Source organism: Pristiophorus japonicus, unplaced genomic scaffold, assembly GCF_044704955.1.
Source record: "Pristiophorus japonicus isolate sPriJap1 unplaced genomic scaffold, sPriJap1.hap1 HAP1_SCAFFOLD_112, whole genome shotgun sequence".
Lineage (NCBI taxonomy): Eukaryota > Metazoa > Chordata > Chondrichthyes > Pristiophoridae > Pristiophorus > Pristiophorus japonicus.
In genome coordinates, this window is record NW_027250777.1 from 1270557 (window position 1) to 1277573 (window position 7017).

Below are 7017 nucleotides of genomic sequence, written 5' to 3' on the forward strand. Positions count from 1 at the left end.
AAGTATCGACTGTCCCTCAGTCAGCATTTCTTTCATTGTACAAAAGAAGATGACGGGTTAATTAATGATGCTTTCCCGTGAAAACAACACAAAGTTAAACAAAAACATACGGTGACTGGCAGGTGAGCGCTTCTTCTGATACCTGGTGGTAATGGGCTGGGATTTTAAAGCCCCTTGTATTGCGGAATCTTCATATAGACGAACATCTCACACTCCCTGTGTAGACCTTGTGGCGCAACGGTAGCGCGTCTGACTCCAGATCAGAAGGTTGTGTGTTCAAATCACGTCAAGGTCACTGCTCTTTTTGGTAATCCCGGAATTAATATTTTCTTTGCTGTTTGGCAAGAACCAGACCCTTGCTCCAAGGTCTGTCTCACTGTTTCCCCGGTGTCAGGCAGAGAAACACCTGTTGCCCTCATTTATTTCTTGTGACAAGACACAAAAGTTCAAAATCAACCTGCAGGTGGCCATATACAGCACTGGATAGTCAGGACAGCCGAGCGGTCTAAGCTGTTGTGTTCAGTCTGCTCTGAAAGTGTGGGTTTGAATCCCACTTCTAGCACCTTTTATTTTTAGTCATTAAGCAAAACTCATTTGCTTGGCACAACGATCAGCTCCTAAAAAGTGGGATCCTGCAGTTCACCTGCTCGCTCAGCATCTCCGTCTGACCTGGTGCTGAAGTTGGAGATGTTTCCGCAGTGTGGCCGTTCACACGTTCACCTTACTGTCATGTATCTCACACCACTCTACAGTTCTAAGTCATTTTGAACATCTCTTTCAGCCAGGTGTGGGTACCTTCAAAGGGGCTAAAGTTAAAATCTACATCACACAGGATGCCAGACCGGTCCATCACAAGGCTAGAGCTGTGCCTTATGTGATGAGGGAAAAGATTGAACACGAACTGGACCTGCGGGAAGGCATTATCTCATCCGTGGAATTTAGCGACTGGTCAAGTCCCATCATCCCCGTCATGAAGCCTGATGGATCCGTACAAATCTGTGGGGATTACAAGTCTACCATAAACAGAGTCTCCCTGCAGGACCAATACCCGCTGCCCAGAGCAGAGGACCTATTTGCCACGTTGGCTGGAGGAAAACCTTTCTCGAAACTAGATCATACAACTGCGTATATGACGCAAGAACTGACCGAAGAGTCTCAGCTACTCATCACCATCAACACACATCGAGGCCTTTTTATGTACAATCGATGCCCATTCGGCATCAGGTCGGCAGCTGCTATATTCCAGCGCAACATGGAGAGTCTGCTCAAGTCCATCCTGGGGACGGTTGTGTTTCAAGATGACATACTCATCACGGGCAGGGACACCGACTCCCATCTCCGCAATTTGCAGGAAGTACTAAGTCGATTGGATCGAGAAGGCCTAAGAGTTAAGAAATCCAAGTGTCTGTTTCTCGCGCCTGAGGTTGAATTTTTGGGCAGAAGGATTGCCGCTGATGGAATCTGCCCAACAGAATCAAAAACCGAAGCAATTCGTCTGGCACCCAGGCCCTGGAATATCTCGGAACTGCCTGCCTTTCTCGGGCTATTCAATTACTTTGGGAACTTTATGCAGAACTTGAGCACGCTGCTGGAGCCTCTCCACATGCTACTCAGAAAGGGGTGAGATTGGTTTTGGGGGGACACCCAAGAACGCGCCTTCAATAAAGAACTCAATCTTCTATGTTCCAACAGTGTTTTAGCCTTTTTTGACCCAGGTAAAAAGTTAGTTCTTACATGTGATGCGTCAGCGTACAGGGTCGGGTGCGTTTTACAGCATGTCAATGATGCGGGTAAATTACAACCCATTGCTTATGCCTCCAGGTCACTTTCGCGGGCGGCGTGCGGGTACGATATGGTTGAGAAGGAGGAGCTCGCGTGCGTGTACGGTGTCAAAAAGATGCACCAATACCTTTTCGTGGCCAAGTTCGGGTTAGAAACCAACCATAAACCCCTCACGTCCCCGCTACCTGAGTGCAAGGCAATAAACGCCAAAGCCTCGGCACGCATTCAGCGGTGGGCACTCATGCTGGTGTCTTACGACTACACAATAAGGCACAGACCAGGCACAGACAACTGTGCCGATGCACTTAGCAGGCTACCCCTGGCGACCACAGAAGGTTCGGACGAACAGGACTGTGAGATGGTCATGGCAATCAATGCCTTTGAATCCACAGGTTCGCCCATGATGTCGCTCCAAATCAGAGCCTGGACGAAAGATGCGTTTTAACAGGTGACTGGGCAGAGACCCGCGATGCCTGCCCCGAGGAGATCAAACCTTTCCATCGGCGCAGGCATGAACTATCACTACAGGCAGACTGCCTGATGTGGGCAGCCGAGTAGTTATGCCCTTGCGAGGCTGAGAGGCGTTTGTCCGGGAGCTCCACCGCGAGCACCCGGGGATCGTCCTAATGAAGGCCATAGCCAGATCCCACGTCTGGTGGCCTAGCATTGACGCGGACTTGGAGCTCTGCATCCGTCGGTGCACCATTTGTGCCCAACTCAGTAATGCCCCCAGGGAGGCCCCCTTAAGCCCCTGTCCCTGGCTCACAAAAACCGTGGTCGCGGGTGCATGTAGACTATGCGGGCCCATTCATGGGCAAAATGTTCCTCGTAGACGTTGATGCATTTTCAAAATGGATCGAATTCACCATTTTAAACTCGAGCACTACATCCACCACTGTGGAGAGCCTGAGAACCATGTTTGCAATGCACGGAATTCCTGACATATTGGTCAGTGATAATGGTCCGTGCTTCACTAGCGCAGAATTTCAAGAATTTATAGTTGACCACGGCATAAATCACGTTAAGACGGCACCGTTAAAGCCGGCCTCCAATGCCAGGCGGAGCAAGCAGTGCAGATCATTAAACAAGGCATGCTCAGAATCCAAGGTCCCATGCTGCAGAGCCGCCTGTCGCGACTGCTGCTGGCATACAGATCTCGTCCACATTCGTTGACTGGGGTTCCCCCCGCGCAACTATTGATGAAATGAACCTTAAAGACCAGGCTCTCGTTAATCCTCCCAGACATGCATGAAATTGTTGAGGCTAAGCGCCGGAAGCTAACTGAGTACCATGACCTAAATTTGAGGGGGAGGTGGAATGAGATAGGGGACAAAGTGCTTGTGCTAAACTATGGCAGGGGTCCCAAATGACGTACAGGGACAGTAACAGGCAAGGAAGGAAACAGGCTACTGGTTATACAAATGGACAATCGCCAAACCTGCCGGAGGCATGTAGACCAATTAAAAAGTAGATTCACCAACAATACTGCAGGACGAGAGGCAGACTACAGTATGGAACTCACACCACACCTGGTGGACAGACAGAGGGAACAACATGAGGAAAGGGCAGTCTCAACAGACAGCCCAGGCGAGATACCAGCAATCACACTGAAAGAAAAACAGGCACCAAGGCAAACAACTGAACCACAACTAAGACGCTCCACGCGAGAGCGTAGACCACCTGAGAGTCTGAATCTATAAAGACAATAAGACCTTGGGGGAGTTTGATGTCATGTATCTCACACTACTGTATATAACTGTATCTTACCATGCTATACATGACTGTAACTAGATATGACCTGTAACCACAAGCATACGTTACCACCAGAGGTGCACTTGTAGGAGACACTGCATACCTGTTCCACACAGGTATATAAAGGCAGGTCTCAGGCAAGTGTGGCACTTGAGAGCTGTGAAATAAAGGTGCAGGTCCAGAGTGACCTTGACTTCAGCATGTGCCTCGTCTGAGTCTGTACTGCAGGGTCAGGACTTTACACTTACAAGCGAAAGCTCACCGGGTGGGAATATTTTCTGGAGCTGTCTCCTCATGCATGCTCAGGGGCGAGTTTGTTCTCCTGTGAAAGGTTATAAGATCATAAACATGTCAGGATTCGGAGCCGGAGTAGGCCTTTCGGCCCCTCGAGCCTGGTCCGCCATTCAAGAGGATCCTGTCAGTTCCTCGACAGCAAGTTTAAACATCAGGGGCGGAGCCAACAGGCGCCTGGCTGCAATCAGCGACAAAAAGGTGCATTTGGCAGAAGCCCGGCTCGGTCAATCGGTCGAGAATGAGAATCTTAATCTTGGATTCAGGGGTGTGAGCCCCACGTTAATTGTTAAAACATGTCCCATTTTACACACTGTGCTTTAGGGATCTGATTCAAAATGTTCATTGCTGGTAACATCAACAGGAGACTGGGGAAATAGTGCAACTGACTTTAGAGCAAGGGTCTGGTTATTGTGAAACAGCAAAGGAAATATCAATTCTGGAAGAATGACATCGAAAAGAAATGTGACCCCGACACCCAGAAAGAAGTGTTAAGGCAGAAGATTAAATGCTGCATTCATCTGTGCAAAATATTCCTTTCACAAACATTTCTCTGACCAAAACTGCACAAAACAAAAATGTTCCTTTCAAATTCATTAAACTCCCGAATTTCTGCTTCACCGGAATCTCCTGAATCAGATGCTTCTTGTTTTGCCGACTCAATCCATGTCCCTTTGCAATGTTCTGCTTCCACCCACACTATGAAATGTGCCACTAACTTATAGAATCATGGAATGGTTACAGCACGGAAGGCCATTCGGCCCGTCGAGCCCGTGCCGACTCTCAGCGAGTCCCACTCCCCCGCTCTTTCCCCTGAGGCCTGCAATTGTTTTTCCTTCAGACACTTATCCAACTCCTGTTTGAAAGATAAGATTGAGTCTGCCTCCAGTACATTCCAGATCCTAACCACTCGCTGCTAAATAGCCAGCTCCTGTTCCTATGTGTAAAGTCTGGGAAACACTGGATCAATTCCTACCACACTCACAGCCTTCCTAAATATAGCACCGTCTTTCTATTCTCGTAAAACAAGCTCCTGAAGTATAGTCCAGCTGTGTAGGTTAAAGCTCTGGTTATGTTCCTAACATTACTTCAAATGCAGTGTTTCCGTAGTGTAGTGGTTGTCACATTTGCCGAACACGCGAAAAGTTCCTGGTTCAAAATTGGGTGGAAACATTTTGAAAACTTGCTCAATTAAATATTGGAAAAAATGGATTGATTCATATTCGTGGTTCAATATCAACAAAACACAATGTCCCACAACCTTGTAAAATTTTCTGATATCACTGTACAGTTCTGTATACACTGAAACTCTACACTTGAACTGAATGCTCATAAAAGTATTGGAGTGGGAACTCACTGGGTAACAGCACAGCTGGTAATGTTTGCGGAATATGTTTGTGCAGTCAAAACGCGCAATGACAAACTGGAACCGTGCAGCACCGAATCCTCAGGGAAAACACAGTTAAAAACTTCGCTTCTGGGTGGGCTTGAACCACCAACTTTTAGGTTAATAGCCCAACGCGCTAAACCATTGCGTCACAGAGACTGACGTAAGTGCACACTGCACGACATCCAAAACCAGGGTGTCAGTCAGTTAAACCTTCAGATTGCTCCGACCGGGATGGAACTTGTCCACTCTCAGTTGTACTTTTCCCAAATAAAGGGTGGACATTCAGTGTGGATGTATGGAAGCAGTCTGGTCCCGCACACTGCAGACACTTCCATGTCACCGCCAACCAGCTCTCCCACAACCTGTGTGATCTGCCTTCCAGCCTTCCGGTGCCTTGTCTGTGACGAAGTATTCTGATTGTCCCGAAGACGGTATTCGGTTTTAATTCCTTTTCTGCTCCCGACTGCAGATATTCCTGTGAATAAACGCGAAGAAAGTGCTTACAGGGTCAGTTCGATTGACCGTTTCTTTGCTTGGTGAAATTTCAAAGATTGAAAGCGACGCACATCAACCCCAGAAAATGCTGGAAACACTCAGCAGGTCGGGCAGTATCTGTGGAGGTGGGAAAGTGGGAATAATCGATGGGTTTGTTTGCGGCTTTGATCTGCTGCTGGGAAGTGAGGCAGCGCTGCAGGATGCTTTTTTTCGAGGTGTAAGCAGAGGTTTCCGTCGTGTAACGGTTATCAAGTTCGCCACACATGTGAAATATCCTCGATTTGAGCACGGACAGAAACATTGTTTTGGAGAATATTTTTCTGTGGAATACATTTTTTAAAAGTAGCCCCAGATTCCTTGTATCATGATCGATGGGCATTTTAACTCACTCTCCTAAAATACAGTGTGTGTTAAATCAGATAGGGGATAAAAGTTCATCAATGATTAAAGTTCCTTAACTCATTAAAGTTCAGTTCTTGAATTTTCCATCAATTCATTTCATAAACATAATTGAAGTGTGTGAGAGAATTAATAATGGGCTTTAATCGTTAAGGACCCCATTACTTTATGTTATACACCCAGGTTACACACTCTCTTGCTTCTGAAAGAGTTGAGGTCCATGTGGGGGTGATTGGGCACATCTTTCCCCACATTACAAGTGTGTCAGGAAACCAACCATCCAAAGCCCTTTCATTAACCACAGGGGTTCCCGCAATTGTCTGGTCTCAAAGCGGTTTTAGTCCTTGTCAATATCTCTTGTCCATTTCCCGATGTTTCCCGATTCTGTCGGTCTCCCTGGCTCTCTTCAATCTGTGTGTGGCCACCTACGAATTGGATTTCAATGAATACCTGTGTTTGTGTTTTCAATAACAACAGAAAATGTTTCTTATATATTTCTTATGTTCTCTCCAAATCCTCGATATCCTTCCTAAATTGTGGTGCCCAGAACTGTAAACAGGATCCAACTGAGGCCTAAGCAGGGATTTATAAAGCTTTGGTGTAAGTTCCTCACCAGTGTAATCTATTTCACGTTATAAAGCCAAGGGTCCTGTATTCTTTTTTAATAACCTTATCAACTTGTCTACCCACCATCAAATATTGCTGTGTGTAAATCTCTCGGTCACTCTGTTTCTGCATCCCCTTTAAAACAACACCATTTAGTTGAAGTTTCCAAAGATCACCACCGTGTGTTTCCCAGACCTGACACAGAGGGACATAGGAACAGGAGGAGACCATTTAGCCCCTCGAGCCTGTTCCACTATTCAGTGAGATCATGGCTGATCTGATCTTGGCCTCAGCTCCACTAC

General features: G+C 47.0%; 1 non-coding gene across 1 annotated transcript; it reads left to right on the forward strand.

Moving 5' to 3' along the window:
• Positions 1–223: 223 nt before the first annotated feature.
• On the forward strand, positions 224–295 carry trnaw-cca (transfer RNA tryptophan (anticodon CCA)). Its single transcript has one exon. It is a non-coding gene; the product is annotated as a tRNA-Trp (tRNA).
• The last annotated feature ends 6722 nt before the right edge of the window (positions 296–7017 follow it).